The 16,349-nt window shown below is 37.6% G+C and overlaps 1 protein-coding gene across 4 annotated transcripts in view; it reads right to left on the bottom strand.

Annotated features, from left to right (window-relative positions):
- Positions 1-16,349, bottom strand: part of EXOC6B (exocyst complex component 6B) — a 722,047-nt gene that overhangs the window by 595,189 nt on the left and 110,509 nt on the right. The window lies entirely within an intron of this gene.

The following is a 16,349-nucleotide window of genomic DNA, read 5'->3' as shown; positions in this document are numbered from 1 at the left end:
GACTGGAAATTAGAAAGGACTCTGGAAAGTAGAACAATAGCTTGAGAAGGGTTTATTCATGAAAACTGATAAACAAAGAGGGACTTAATGGTGTTCTTGCCTGGAGCTACCTCCATCATCCTCTTCACCTTCCCTCATCATATCCCTGGTTACAACTTGTCAGGAAAATGAGCAACTTCTCTGCCATTAGGGGTTGACATGATTTGGAGCAGAGGATGAAAATCCTATACTGACTAGTGCTGTTAGGAAAAGTAGCAAACTCAGTTACAAAAAGGAGGTGGGAGCTTCCAAATCTACTGGCCTGATGTTCATCTTGGTTGGGACAAAGTGCTGACTAGAGGACTAATCAAAAACTTAACAAGGAAGTAAGAAATAAGAGACCCACAGAATAACCTAATCAGGTCAGTTCAGTTGCTCAGTCGTGTCCGACTTTTTGCGACCCCATGAACCGCAGCACGCCAGGCCTCCCTGTCCATCACCAACTCCCAGAGTTTACCCAAACTCATGTCCATTGCAGAGAAGGCGATGGCACACCACTTCAGTACTATTGCCTGGAAAATCCCATGGATGGAGGAGTCTAGTAGGCTACAGTCCATGGGGTCGCTAAGAGTCGGACACGACTGAGCAGCTTCACTTTGACTTTTCACTTTCATGCATTGGAGAAAGAAATGGCAACCCACTCCAGTGTTCTTGCCTAGAGAACCCCAAGGACGGGGGAGCCTGATGGGCTGCCATCTATGGGGTCGCACAGAGGTGGACACAACTGAAGCACTTAGCAGAAGCAGCATGTCCATTGAGTTGGTGATGCATTCCAACCATCTCATCCTCTGTTGTCCCCTTCTCCTCCTGCCCTCAGTCTTTCCCAGCATCAGGGTCTGTTTAAATGAGTCAGCTCTTCACATAAGGTAGCCAAAGTATTGGAGTTTCAGCTTCAACATCAGTCCTTCCAAAGAAAACCAAGGACTGATCTCCTTTAGGATGGACTGAGTGGATCTCCTTGCAGTCCAAGGGACTCGCAAGAGTCTTCTCCAACACCACAGCTCAAAAGCATCAATTCTTTGGTGCTCAGCTTTCTTTATAATCCAACTCTCACATCCATACATGACCACAGGAAAAACCATAGCCTTGACTAGACGGACTTTTGTTGATGAAGTAATGTCTCTGCTTTTGAATATGCTATCTAGGTTGGTCATAACTTTCCTTCCAAGGAGTAAGCATCTTTTAATTTCATGGCTGCAGTCACCATCTGCAGTGATTTGGGAGCCCAGAAAAATAAAGTCAGCCACTGTTTCCACTGTTTCTCCATCTATTTCCCATGAAGTGATGGGACTGGATGCCATGGTCTTAGTTTTCTGAATGTTGAGCTGTAAGCCAACGTTTTCACTCATCTCTTTCACTTTCATCAAGAGGTTCTTTAGTTCTTCTTCACTTTCTGCCATAAGGGTGGTGTCATCTGTGTATCTGAGGTTATTGATATTTCCCCCAGCAATCTTGATTCCAGCTTGTGCTTCTTCCAGTCCAGCGTTTCTCATGATGTACTCTGCATATAAGTTAAATAAGCAGGGTGACAATATACAGCCTTGATGTACTCCTTTTCCTATTTGGAACTGGTCTGTTGTTCCATATCCAGTTCTAACTGTTGCTTCCTGACCTGTATACAGGTTTCTCAAGAGGCAGGTCAGGTGGTCTGGTATGCCCATCTCTTGAAGAATTTTCCACAGTTTATTGTGATCCACACAGTCAAAGGCTTTGGCATAGTCAATAAAGCAGAAATAGATGTTTTTCTGGAACTCTATTGCTTTTTCAATGATCCAGCAGATGTTGGCAATTTGATCTCTGGTTCCTCTGCCTTTTCTAAGACCAGCTTGAATATCTGGAAGTTCACAGTTCACATATTGCTGAAGCCTGGCTGGGAGAATTTTGACCCTGATAATCACGATGGTGTGATCACTCATCTAGAGCCAGACATCCTGGAATGTCAAGTCAAGTGGGCCTTAGAAAGCATCACTATGAACAAAGCTAGTGGAGGTGATGGAATTCCAGTGGAGCTATTTCAAATCCTAAAAGATGATGCTATGAAAGTGCTGCACTCAATATGTCAGCAAATTTGGAAAACTCAGCAGTGGCCACGGGACTGGAAAAGGTCAGTTTTCATTCCAATCCCAAAGAAAGGCAATGCCAAAGAATGCTCAAACTACTGCACAATTGCACTCATCTCACACGCTAGTAAAGTAATGCTCAAAATTCTCCAAGCCAGGCTTCAGCAATACGAATAACCTGACAGCTCTCTGCATATCACTGGCTGACCCAGAGGCTGTGCACAAACACAAGTAACACCTAAAAGGGCCTAAGCACCACACACAGCACTGGACTTGCACCCAGGAGAAGGAAATAAAAGCTCAGCAAAGTTGAAAACTGCCTGAATTTTTACTGAAGTCCCTAATCCACAAACAAATCCACTGACAAAGGGTAGATACTTTTATTGGCTCAAGTTTCTTAGAGCACCCAGGACCAATCATTAGCTGATGACTAAACTTTAAAAATGAAAATGAAATATATTCCCGGAAAAACAAAGACTGAGATAATTCCTTGTTAATAGATCTTCCTTACAAGAAATACTAACAAAAGTCAGAAAGGAAATGATAGCAAGTAGTAAACTGAATTCTCAGTAAAAAAGAAAGAAGAAGAACACAGGAAACAATAAATATCTGCTGAATATAAAAAACTGAACATAGTTTTTTCTCTTTTCTTCTTTTAATACAATAAAAGACATTTATAAAACAATGATTATAATATTGCATTGTTGGCTTTATAAAATATATAGATGAAATATAAATAACAATAATACATCAGTGTCTCTTTTGCTGTCTCGTACACTGGGTTATTGTTACCATCTTTCTAAATTCCATATATATGCGTTAGTATACTGTATTGGTGTTTTTCCTTCTGGCTTACTTCACTCTGTATAATAGGCTCCAGTTTCATCCACCTCATTAGAACTGATTCAAATGTATTCTTTTTAATGGCTGAGTAATGGGGAGGGAGGAGGGAGGAGGGTTCAGGATGGGGAACACATGTATACCTGTGGCGGATTCATTTTTATATTTGGCAAAAATAATACAATTATGTAAAGTTTTAAAATAAAATAAAATTTAAAAAAAAGTTAAAAAAAAGGTTTTCTTTAAACCTCAAGTAATAAAGGTGATCAGAGAATAAAAAAAAATTAAATAAATAAATAACAATAATAGCACTAAAGAAGAGGGAAGAAATGGAGCCAAGTTGAAGCAAAACTACTTCTATATACTACATCAAAACTATATCAGCAATGACCTAAAATAGACTATGACACATAGTCTATGACAAATGAAGAAGCAGATTATAATCCATAGAGTAACCTCTAAAAAAACAAGCAACTCAAAAAATACACTGTTAAAAAATTTACGGTGCTTCCCTGGCGGTCCAGTGGTTAAGACTCTGCCTCCAAGTGCAGAGGACACAGGTTCTATCCCTGGTCCGGGAAGATTCCACATGCACTGGAACAACTAAGCTCGTGTGCCACAACTCCGAAGCCTGTACCCCATACGAGAGGCTACCGCAGCGAGAAGCCCATGCACCACAATGAAGAGTGGTCCCCACTCGCCGCAGCCGTGCTCAGCACAGGCTGTGCACAGCAACGAAGACCCACCACAGTCTAAGTAAAGAAACAATAAATAAATTTTTCACAAAAATTTATGGAAGAATTAAAACAGTATACTACAAAATATTTAATACAACAAAGGAGTAAAAGATAAATAAGAACAAAAAAGACATGAAAAATAGAGAGTAAAACCCAACCATATTAATAATTATATTAAATGCAAATGGGCTAATAAGCTTGCTAATCAAAAGACAGATTTAAAAAGCATGATCCAACTATATGTTACCCACAAGAAACCCACTTTAGAGTCACAGATACAAACAGGTTAAAGTAAAAGCTACAATAATATACACCCAAAATGTAACCATACAAGTGTTTGAATGGCTATATTAATATACAACAAATACTGTATTGGTGTTTTTCTTTCTGGCGTACTTCACTCTGTATAATAGGTTCCAGTTTCATCCATCTCATTAGAACTGATTCAAATGTATTCTTTTTAATGGCTGAGTAATACTCCATTGTGTATATGTACCTCAGCTTTCTTATCCATTCATCTGCTGATGGGCATCTAGGTTGCTTCCATGTCCTGGCTATTATAAACAGTGCTGCGATGAACATTGGGGTATACATGTCTCTTTCCCTTCTGGTTTCCTCAGTGTGTATGCCCAGCAGTGGGATTGCTGGATCATAAGGCAGTTCTATTTCCAGTTTTTTAAGGAATCTCCACACTGTTCTCCATAGTGGCTGTACTAGTTTGCATTCCCACCAACAGTGTAAGAGAGTTCCCTTTTCTCCACACCCTCTCCAGCATTTATTGCTTGTAGACTTTTGGATGGCAGCCATTCTGACTGGCGTGAAATGGTACCTCATAGTGGTTTTGATTTGCATTTTTCTGATAATGAGTGATGTTGAGCATCTTTTCATGTGTTTGTTAGCCATCTGTATGTCTTCTTTGGAGAAATGTCTATTTAGTTCTTTGGCCCATTTTTTGATTGGGTCATTTATTTTTCTGGAGTTGAGCTGTAGGAGTTGCTTGTATATTTTTGAGATTAGTTGTTTGTCCGTTGCTTCATTTGCTATTATTTTCTCCCATTCTGAAGGCTGTCTTTTCACCTTGCTAATAGTTTCCTTTGTTGTACAGAAGCTTTTAAGTTTAATTAGGTCCCATTTGTTTATTTTTGCTTTTATTTCCAATATTCTGGGAGGTGGGTCATAGAGGATCCTGCTGTGATGTATGTCGGAGAGTGTTTTACCTATGTTCTCCTCTAGGAGTTTTATAGTTTCTGGTCTTACGTTTAGATCTTTAATCCATTTTGAATTTAGAAAGATGGTAACAATAACCCTGTGTACAAGACTGCAAAAGAGACACCAATGTATAGATCAGTCTTATGGACTCTGTGGGAGAGGGAGAGGGTGGGGAGATTTGGGAGACTAGCATTGAAACATGTATAATATCATGTATGAAACGAGTCGCCAGTCCAGGTTCGATGCACGGTACTGGATGCTTGGGGCTGGTGCACTGGGACGACCCAGAGGGAGGGTAGGGGAGGGAGGAGGGAGGAGGGTTTAGGATGGGGAATGCGGGTATACCTGTGGCGGATTCATTTCGATATTTGGCAAAACTAATACAATATTGTAAAGTTTAAAAATAAAAGGTTCAATGCACGATGCTGGATGCTTGGGGCTGGTGCGCTGGGACGACCCGGAGGGATGGTGTGGGGAGGGGGGAGGGAGGAGGGTTCGGGATGGGGAGCACATGTGTGCCTGTGGTGGGTTCATTTTGATGTTTGGCAAAATTAATACAATTATGTAAGGTTTAAAAATAAAAAATTTAAAAAAATAAAAATAAAAAAAATAAATTAAAAAAAAAAAAAAGAAAAATAAAAAAAATATATACAACAAATATTGTTGGAAACATAGAAGGACATTTTATAATAATTTTATAGGGACAAGATTTACCTCTTAGGTAGGAAAGCTTCTATTAGCATAAGAGAACAGACGAAACTAAGATTGATACAGTTGACTAACCAAAAACAAAATAAGTATATATAAAAAGTATATATATATATATATAATAAGAATAAAGAAGAAACAGCAACCTAGTACAGATTATTTGCAACATATAAATTTGAGGGTTTTTTAAAAGCAATGAGCAAAAGAAAAGTCACAAGAGCACCCCAAAAGGCAAACATCAAAAAAGAAGTTGGACTGATATGAAGACATCAAAGTCAAAAATATGATTTTGTCATTCACACTACCAACGATTTCTTAAAAGGCAATGGATATTATTATCAAAAGTTTCAATAAATGAGAATTCATATCCTGCTGGTAAACAAATTTATATTACTGATACAAGTTTTCAATGAAAAATATTACCAAACACATATTCTAAACAGTTGCATTTCTCTGCCCCCGCAAAAAAAAATTAGATGCACAAAAATATGTATAAGCCTCTTGAATTAAAGTTACTTATATTAGCAAATAAAATACTAAAGTAGAATTCTATTAACAAGGAATTGGTTAAACAGATTATGATATATCCATGTAGTATATATGTATATCCAAAGAATAATAAAATAGCAAAATGTTCACAATATTGTTGAATGAAAGTTAATTCAAAAAATAGAACTTACAAGTATAATCATGTTTTTCAAAATTACAAATACATATATATGTGTAAATTATGAATATGTATCTATGTATGGCTGCTGCTGCTGCTACTGCTAAGTCGCTTCAGTCGTGTCCAACTCTGTGCAACCCCATAGACAGCAGCCCACCAGGCTCCCGTCCCTGGGATTCTCCAGGCAAGAATACTGGAGTGGGCTGCCATTTCCTTCTCCAATGCATGAAAGTGAAAAGTCAAAGTGAAGTCGCTCAGTCATGTCCGACTCTTCGCGACCCCATGGACTGCAGCCTACCAGGCTCCTCCATCCATGGGATTCTCCAGGCAAGAGTACTGGAGTGGGTGCCATTGCCTTCTCCGATGTATGGCTACATATAGCAAATATAAGCCCCCACACAAACAAGTACATAGAAAATGACTAGGAAAATACATACAAAAATGTTAACTGTGATTTTTTCTTTCCTTTGGATAGAAACCTTAAAGGTAATAAATTTCTTCTTCATGTTTTTAATTTCCACATTTCCCATAATATACCTGGCATAGGAAAAACCCTTGGACTGCTAGGAGATCAAACCAGTCAATCCTAAAGGAAATCAGTCCTGAATATTCATTGGAACGACTGATGCTGAAGCTGAAGCTCCAATACTTTGGCCACCTGATGCGAAGAACTGACTCATTAGAAAAGACCCTGATGCTGGGAAAGACTGAAGTCAGGAGGAGAAGGGGACGACAGAGGATGAGATGGTTGGATGGCATCACCAACTCGATGGACATGAGTTTGAGCAAGCTCCAGGAGCTGGTAATAGACAGGGAAGTCTGGCGTGCTGCAGTCCATGAGGTCACAAAGAGTTGGACATGACTAAGCGACTGAACTGAACTGAGGAAAAACTCAGTTCTGATCCTTTAAGTGAAAGACTTCTAGTTCTACTTTAGGTTTTAAGAATGAATTTCATGGTAGATACTTAAACTCTTTTAACTCCAATGCACTTAATACCACAAACACTAAAGCCTAGAGGTTGGATTTACTTGTTTTCTTTGTTTATGTTTTCCCTTCCTCTGTTCCAAAAATCAAAATTTTAATCCAAATAAATGAAGGGAAGAAATTTATTTCCCCTAAATTTAGAAATAAAACTACAAATATAGTTTAACCTGAAATGGTTGCTTTTATCAAAATGTTACAGACTCAAAAACAGTACAATTTACATGGTTTAGTGTAAACATAATGGTGTTTATACTACAATTAGGTATGAAGAGCTATGTGCAATAAAATGCATTTCCTCTAGAGAGAAACTTTAGAATGGATATAAACTCAGAAATTAAGCCAAAAGATAAACACACTTTAGGGTCTAGTTATATTTTGGAACACTGTTTACAGAATGAGAAAAATCTAACAATGTTGCCTGCGGACACAGGCACATTCACTGATGAGACACATGGCTGTATGCTGGAAACATCTGGTCTGTCAAATAACGCCACATTTTTCGAGGCTAATTAGTATAAAATCCAGTGATTTCTGGCGATAAAGAATGTTACTTTATTTCTCCATTGTCCTTTCCCTACCATACTCATATTTCATCAATAATAGATCAATAGCATTCATTCAAATTCCCATGATCCTCCAATTAAACTCCTCTATAAAATAGTAAATGTCGCTCAGTCGTGTCTGACTGTCTGCAACCCCATGGACTGTATAAACTCCTCTATAGCAGACAACAAAAGAATAAAATTCTATTTCCAGGGGCCATGGAAATCCAGAACACAACTTTGACATTACTTTTGAAAACCTCTAAACATTATTAAAATGGAATCAAAAGCCAATTCCTAAGTTTCATTTGCATGTGTGCTAGTTTTCCCCTTCTCCCCACTTCAAAGCAAAAAATTGTTTAAAAAATGAGGCAGGAAATGAAGTCAAAATAATCCTAAAAATTGGATAACCTAAGCTCAGAATAACTTAAACATGGTTGAATGCTATTCTAAAAAGAGGACTGTTGATTATATGCAAATTAAATTTTGGTACTTTTTTGCCATAGTATGGAACTCTTTCAGGCTTCCCAGGTAGCTCAGTTGGTAAAGAATCTGCCTGAAATTCAGGAGACCGTGGTTCCACTCCTGAGTTGGGAAGATCCCTTGGAGAAGGGATAGGCTACCCACTCCAGTATTTTTAGGCTTCCATGGTGGCTCAGACAGTAAAGAATCCGCCTGCCAGTGCAGGAGACCTGGGTTCGATCCCTACGTTGGGAAGATCCCCTGGAGGAGAGCATGGCAACCCACTGCAGTATTCTTGCCTGGAGAATCCCCATGGATAGAGGAGCCTGGTGGGCTACAGTCCATGGGTCTCAAAGAGTCAGACACAACAGAGCAACTAAGCAGTGCACAGCACATGGCACTCTTTCACAGTGACAGGTGTTAAATTTCTAATTGATCTTTTAAAGTGGATCACAACTACCATGAGAATTTTTTTTTTAATTCAGAGTATGGTAAGAATATGAAATAAAAGCTTTCACCACAGAAAACACTGGTGTCTTTCCTAATTAAAGATCATTAATAAAAAATACTTAATTCCTTCTATGAGCTAATGATAGAAAGATGGTCAGATAGCTTTCCTCAGGGAGCACAAAACCTAGTATTATAATCAGTATTTATAGCTTTAAAAAAAAGTAACTAAGCTTCCAGTCATGAAGGAATAACAAGGAAGAGAACGAACTCCCACTCTTAAGAAGTAAAATACTGGCTACGTGTGTGCTAAGTCACTTCAGTCATGTCCAATTCTTTGTGATCCTATGGAATGTAGCCCACCAGGCTTCTCTGCCATGGGATTCTGTAGGCAAGAACACTGAAGTGGGTTTCCATGCCCTTCTTCAGGGGATCTTTCCAATCCAAGAATTAAACTCATGCCTCTTATGCCTCCTGCACTGGCAGGCGGGTTCTTCACCACTAACACCACCTGGGAACTAGCTAAAATTCATAAAGCAACTGCTTTCAGACAGTGAACATCAAATAACACAAAACTGTGGTCTCTGAAAAAAGGAAAACAAAACAAGGTGAATTTAATAGTTACCTGAATGTGACTTCTAGATCATGGACACAGTCAGAGAAAACCCAAACAGAGCCCAACAACTTAGCAGAGTCAGCATCAGAGATGCAGTTCAGGAATAATGATACACCTAAAGGTTGTGCAGAAATTTCCTCAAAAAAGGGAAGCAATGCAGAAAGAAGTGCAGAAATTTATACAAGAGTTCCCTTGAGCCTTTGCTGAGTACTAGGCCAAGCACAGGAAAAGTAAAATTCTGCACGAACAGGAATAAAGAAGGGAGGGAAGAGAAAAAAAGGAAGGGAACGAAAGACAGGAAGAACAAGGAAGGAGAGACAGACAGAAGGGAGATGTAAGATAAAATACTTCAAAGAGCTCAGATAAGACAGAGAAAACATTTGAGTGCAGAGCTCTTGGGGGTTTTAAGAGTTTTTCAAAGGAGATGAATACTACTCCAAGCGACCCCTGGAATACAGGAAAAGTTGTGCTTAGTCTCTCAGTCATGTCCAACTCTTTGCGATCCCATGGACTATACAGTCCATGGAGTTCTCGAGGCATGAATACTGGAGTGAATAGCTTTTCCCTTCTCCAGAGGATCTTCCCAACCCAGGGATCAAACCCAGTTCTCCCGCATTGCAGGCGGATTCTTTACCAGCTGAGCCGCCAAGGAAGCCCCAAAAGGAAAAGTTAGCCGAGCTTTAAAAATGGGGTCTCATGAGACTGGGATTCAAATGGATCTGCAAACAACTAAACTATTTGCCAAAACAAAGACCAATATCCTGTAAGAAAGAAAAGTCCTCCAAACTTCAAACACTCGGCAACGTAATATAATGGCCATTATCTAATCAAAACTTACAAGAAACAAAAAGAACAAAAAATTGACATATAATTAGGAAAAACAATCTTCAGAGATATCCAAAATACCAAAAATGACAGAACTAGCAAAGAAGTACATAAACAGAGAAATTAGAGCACTATAACATGTATTTTTAAAAGATGAAAAATAACAAATGAAATTAAAAATAAAAAACCAAATGGAACTCCTAAAGATGAAAAATATATCATCTGAAATGAAAATTTCACTGGATGAAATTAAAAGATTTGACAATGAAAAAGAACACAGCAATAAAACCTATCCCATATAAAGTACAGAGAAAAAAGATGGGAAAAAAAGAAGATCCTCAAATCACCTACGGGATTTTGTGAAGTTGTCCAACATAGATAAAACTGAAATCTCAGAATGAGGATGGAAAAGGGACCAAAAAAAAAATATTTGGAAAAATAGTATCTGAACATCTTTCAGATTTTATGAAAATTATAAACTCACAAAACCAAGAAACTAAACAAACCACAAGCAGGATAAATACACACATACATGAATGCATACATACATATTTATACAAAAGCACATCAAAATCAAATTGCTGAGAACAAATTTTACAGGCAAAAGTTTTTAAATAGCTGGAGAAAATACACAATAAGGAGAGTGACCAAAAAAAGCTGTTCATATACTTCTTTCTCAGAAATTATACAAGCCAGAAGACAAAAAAAAAAAAAAAGACATCTCAAGAACAAATGAATCTATAAACTTAGAATTATATATCCATCAAAAATAGATTTCAAAAATGAAGGTGAACAATATGGTATCATTTCACCAAGATGGCCGTAATCAAAAGACAATTCTAAGTCCTGGCTAGGATGTATAGAAAATCAAATCCTCATATGCTGCTGGGTGTAAGGTAATTTGGCACAGCTGTTTTGGAGAACAATCTGGCAGTTCCTTGAATAGTTAAACAGAATTACCATGATCCAGCAAAATTTCATTCCAAGAAAGCCAAGAGAAATGAAATTAAAAACATATTTCCACACAACAAATTGTAAACAAAAATGCATAGAAGCATTATTTGTAAAACCCTAAAACTTAAACAACCCAAATGCTCATCCGCTAATGAATGGATAAATAAAAGTGTGGTATATCCATGCAATGGAATATTCAGCAACAAAAAGAAATAAAGTACTGATATATGGTACAACATGGATTAACCTGAGAAACATTATGCTAAAGAAGCCAATCATATTGTATGATTCCATTTATATGAAATGTCCAGAATAAGTAAATATGAAGAAACAGAAAACAGATCAGTGATTCCCAGTAGCTGGCAAGGGAGGCAGGGGACAGGAAAAAATTGAATACTGATGGCCAAGGGGCTCAGAGTTTCTTTTGTAAAGAATAAAAACATTCTACAATTGACTGTGAAGATGGTCATACAACTCTGAATACACTAAAAGCCACTGAACTGTATGTTTTAAATAAATGAAGTGAAAAGTATATGAACTATATCTCAATGAGGCTGTTAAAAATATTTTAGAAAAATGTATGTTAAAAATAGGCAATGTAAAAATTAAGCAAAAAGATAGCAGCAGTGGTTGGCTATATTAATACCAAACAACATATATTTCAGAAAAAATATTACCAGGGATGAAGAACTTTCCATAATAATAAATGGGTCCTTTCATAAAGAAGATAAAACAATGCTTAATGTGTATGCAACCAATAAAAGAGCTTCAAAATATACACTGAAAAAATTGAAAGAATAAAAAGAACACATATGTAAGTCCAATCATAATAGGCAATTTCAACACTCCCCTGTCAGCAAATAACAAATACAAAATCATTAGGATGTAGAAAAGCTGCATAATGCTATCAACGAGTATGTCTAAATGAAAGTTAAAGATGCTCTTCTCAATAACAATAGATATTGTTTTAAAGTATATATGTAATTTTCACCAAAACAGACCATAAAACTGGGCCATAAATCAAGTCTCAAAAAATATAAAAGATTGAAATCATACATTTTACATTTATGAACACAATGAACTAAAATATAAATCAATTTTGATACATCAGGAAAATCCCCTAATATTTAGAAATTAACCAATGAACTAAATAGTCTGTGAAATAAATTTTAAAAATCACAACAGTGTAAGAGGGTTCCCTTTTCTCCACACCCTCTCCAGCATTTATTACTTGTAGACTTTTGGATCGCAGCCATTCTGACTGGTGTGAAATGGTACCTCATAGTGGTTTTGATTTGCATTTCTCTGATAATGAGTGATGTTGAGCATCTTTTCATGTGTTTGTTAGCCATCTGTATGTCTTCTTTGGAGAAATGTCTATTTAGTTCTTTGGCCCATTTTTTGATTGGGTCATTTATTTTTCTGGAGTTGAGCTGTAGGAGTTGCTTGTATATTTTTGAGATTAGTTGTTTGTCCGTTGCTTCATTTGCTATTATTTTCTCCCATTCTGAAGGCTGTCTTTTCACCTTGCTAATAGTTTCCTTTGATGTGCAGAAGTTTTTAAGGTAAATTAGGTCCCAATTGTTTATTTTTGCTTTTATTTCCAATATTCTGGAAGGTGGGTCATAGAGGATCCTGCTGTGATGTATGTCGGAGAGTGTTTTGCCTATGTTCTCCTCTAGGAGTTTTATAGTTTCTGGTCTTATGTTTAGATCTTTAATCCATTTTGAGTTTATTTTTGTGTATGGTGTTAGAAAGTGTTCTAGTTTCATTCTTTTACAAGTGGTTGACCAGATTTCCCAGCACCACTTGTTAAAGAGATTGTCTTTAATCCATTGTATATTCTTGCCTCCTTTGTCAAAGATAAGGTGTCCATATGTGCATGGATTTATCTCTGGGCTTTCTATTTTGTTCCATTGATCTATATTTCTGTCTTTGTGCCAGTACCATACTGTTTTGATGACTGTGGCTTTGTAGTAGAGCCTGAAGTCAGGTAGGTTGATTCCTCCAGTTCCATTCTTCTTTCTCAAGATCGCTTTGGCTATTCGAGGTTTTTTGTATTTCCATACAAATTGTGAAATTATTTGTTCTAGCTCTGTGAAGAATACTGTTGGTAGCTTGATAGGGATTGCATTGAATCTATAAATTGCTTTGGGTAGTATACTCATTTTCACTATATTGATTCTTCCAATCCATGAACATGGTATATTTCTCCATCTATTAGTGTCCTCTTTGATTTCTTTCACCAGTGTTTTATAGTTTTCTATATATAGGTCTTTAGTTTCTTTTGGCAAACTAGTACAGCCACTATGGAGAACAGTGTGGAGATTCCTTAAAACACTGGAAATAGAACTGCCTTATGATCCAGCAATCCCACTGCTGGGCATACACACTGAGGAAACCAGAAGGGAAAGAGACACGTGTACCCCAATGTTCATCGCAGCGCTGTTTATAATAGCCAGGACATGGAAGCAACATAGATGTCCATCAGCAGATGAATGGATAAGAAAGCTGAGGTACATATACACAATGGAGTATTACTCAGCCATTACAAAGAATACATTTGAATCAGTTCTAATGAGATGGATGAAACCGGAGCCTATTATACAGAGTGAAGTAAGCCAGAAGGAAAAACACCAATACAGTATACTAACACATATATATGGAATTTAGAAAGATGGTAACAATAACCCTGTGTACGAGACAGCAAAAGAGACACTGATGTATAGAACAGTCTTATGGACTCTATGGGAGAGGGAGAGGGTGGGAAGATTTGGGAGAATGGCATTGAAACATGTAAAATATCATGTAAGAAATGAGATGCCAGTCCAGGTTCGATGCACGATACTGGATGCTTGGGGCTAGTGCACTGGGACGACCCAGAGGGATGGTATGGGGAGGGAGGAGGGAGGAGGGTTCAGGATGGGGAACACATGTATACCTGTGGCAGATTCATTTTGATATTTGGCAAAACTAATACAATTATGTAAAGTTTAAAAAAAAAAATAAAGACAATCTGGTTTCCAATTAACAAAAATTATATACAACAGAGAATTTTGCACAGTTATTATGAACTTCATGAAAAATAATACTTAATAAAATTAATTGGAATATCAAAAAAAATCACAACAGAAATTAGAAAATATTTTAAATAAATATAAAAAAAACTGCAACATTATAAAACATGTAAGATTTAGTTAAAGCACTGTTAAAGAGAAATGTACAGCTTTAAATAGCTACATTAGAAAACAGAACCAAAATCAATGCCCTGGGCTTCCACCTAAAAAAGCTAGAAAAAAGAACAAATTATTTACAATAGCCAAGATACAGAAGCAACCCAAGTGTCCATCAACAGATGAATGGATAAAGAAGATGTGAGATAGACAGATAGATATAGAGAGAGTTGCTGTTTAGTCGCCCAGTCATGTCCTACTCTCTGCAACCCCATGGACTGCAGCAAGCCAGGCATGTGTGTGTGTTTATGACTGAATCATTTTGCTGTGCACTTAAAACTAATACATTGCAAATCAATTATACTTCAACCAAAAAAAAAAAGAGCAAATTAGACCCCAATTAAATAGGAGAAAGGAAATAGTCAGTTCAGTTCAGTTTAGTTGCTCAGCCGTGTCCAACTCTTTGTGACCCCATGGTCTGCAGCACTCCAGACCTCCCTATCCATCACCAACTCCTGGAGTTTACCCAAACTCATGTCCATTGAGTCGGTGATGCCATCCAACCATCTCATCCTCTGTTGTCCTCTTCTCCTCATATTAAAAATCAGTAAAATAGAACAATAAGGAAAAAAAACAATAAAACCTAAAGATGCTATTTTCAAAAAATCAATAAAATTGACAAACAACTAGCCAAAATAATGAGAGATAGACTGAAACAAAGACAGAAAAGACAAATCATCAACATAAGTGATCAAAGAGAAAGTATCACTATAGATTCTACATGTTAAAATAATCAGATCAGATCAGATCAGTCGCTCAGTCGTGTCCAACTCTTTGCGACCCCATGAATCGCAGCACGCCAGGCCTCCCTGTCCATCACCAACTTCCGGAGTTCACTCAGACTCATATCCATCAAGTCAGTGATGCCATCCAGCCATCTCATCCTCTGTCGTCCCCTTCTCCTCCTGCCCCCAATCCCTCCCAGCATCAGAGTCTTTTCCAATGAGTCAACTCTTCGCATGAGGTGGCCAAAGTACTGGAGTTTCAGCTTTAGCATCATTCCTTCCAAAGAAATCCCAGGGCTGATCTCCTTCAGAATGGACTGGTTGGATCTCCTTGCAGTCCAAGGGACTCGCAAGAGTCTTCTCCAACACCACAGTTCAAAAGTATCAATTCTTCGGCACTCAGCCTTCTTCACAGTCCAACTCTCACATCCATACATGACCACAGGAAAAACCATAGCCTTGACTAGACAGACCTTTGTTGGCAAAGTAATGTCTCTGCTTTTGAATATGCTATCTAGGTTGGTCATAACTTTCCTTCCAAGGAGTAAGCGTCTTTTAATTTCATGGCTGCAGTCACCATCTGTACTGATTTTGGAGCCCAGAAAAACAATGTCTGACACTGTTTTCACTGTTTCCCCATCTATTTCCCATGAAGTGATGGGACTGGATGCCATGATCTTCATTTTCTGAATGTTGAGCTTTAAGCCAACTTTTTCACTCTCCTCTTTCACTTTCATCAAGAGGCTTTTGAGTTCCTCTTCACTTTCTGCCATAAGGGTGGTGTCATCTGCATATCTGAGGTTATTGATATTTCTCCCGGCAATCTTGATTCCAGCTTGTGTTTCTTCCAGTCCAGCGTTTCTCATGATGTACTCTGCATAGAAGTTAAATAAACAGGGTGACAATATACAGCCTTGACGAACTCCTTTTCCTATTTGGAACCAGTCAGTTGTTCCATGTCCAGTTCTAACTGTTGCTTCCTGACCTGCATACAGATTTCTCAAGAGGCAGATCAAGTGGTCTGGTATTCCCATCTCTTTCAGAATTTTCCACAGTTTATTGTGATCCACACAGTCAAAGGCTTTGGCATAGTCAATAAAGCATAGAGTAATACAATTAACAATTTTTGTTAATGAATTCAAGAATTTTGGTAACACAGACAAATTACTTGAAAGATACAAATAAAATTTTCTCAAGAAACACAAAATGCAAACAGCCATGTATTTATTTTTTAAATCAAATCTGTAGTTAACAACTTTCTTACCAAAAAGATGCAAATTTCCTGGGTCAAGTGGTTTCA

The sequence above is a fragment of the Bos indicus genome, chromosome 11 (assembly GCF_029378745.1).
Source record: "Bos indicus isolate NIAB-ARS_2022 breed Sahiwal x Tharparkar chromosome 11, NIAB-ARS_B.indTharparkar_mat_pri_1.0, whole genome shotgun sequence".
Lineage (NCBI taxonomy): Eukaryota > Metazoa > Chordata > Mammalia > Artiodactyla > Bovidae > Bos > Bos indicus.
The sequence above is the reverse complement of the archived record's forward strand: the minus strand, read 5'-3'. Positions and strand labels throughout refer to the sequence as shown.